This window comes from Penaeus monodon, chromosome 23 (genome assembly GCF_015228065.2).
Source record: "Penaeus monodon isolate SGIC_2016 chromosome 23, NSTDA_Pmon_1, whole genome shotgun sequence".
NCBI lineage: Eukaryota > Metazoa > Arthropoda > Malacostraca > Decapoda > Penaeidae > Penaeus > Penaeus monodon.
Window position 1 is genome coordinate 39,276,964 of NC_051408.1, and position 235 is coordinate 39,277,198.

The 235-nt window shown below is 33.6% G+C and overlaps 1 protein-coding gene across 1 annotated transcript in view; it reads right to left on the reverse strand.

Annotated features, from left to right (window-relative positions):
• LOC119588252 (ctenidin-3-like) overlaps positions 1 to 235 on the reverse strand; it is a 1,350-nt gene that overhangs the window by 521 nt on the left and 594 nt on the right. The window lies entirely within an intron of this gene.

Below are 235 nucleotides of genomic sequence, written 5' to 3' on the forward strand. Positions count from 1 at the left end.
GACGTATCTGTGTGTGTGTGTAATATTCATAAAAGATCAAAATCAAGGATGTAGAATACTATGTGGCTTTATGTATTTTATACGATTGATATATTCTTACTGATTATATACTCTGAATGGTAGTGAAATAGAGAAACGAAGACGTTTTTTGCTTTTCGCATTTTATTTTGCAGATGCAATCGACATCAGGGTGATAGGAATGACCTTTACGTGAGATGATTACCATCCGTAGCTT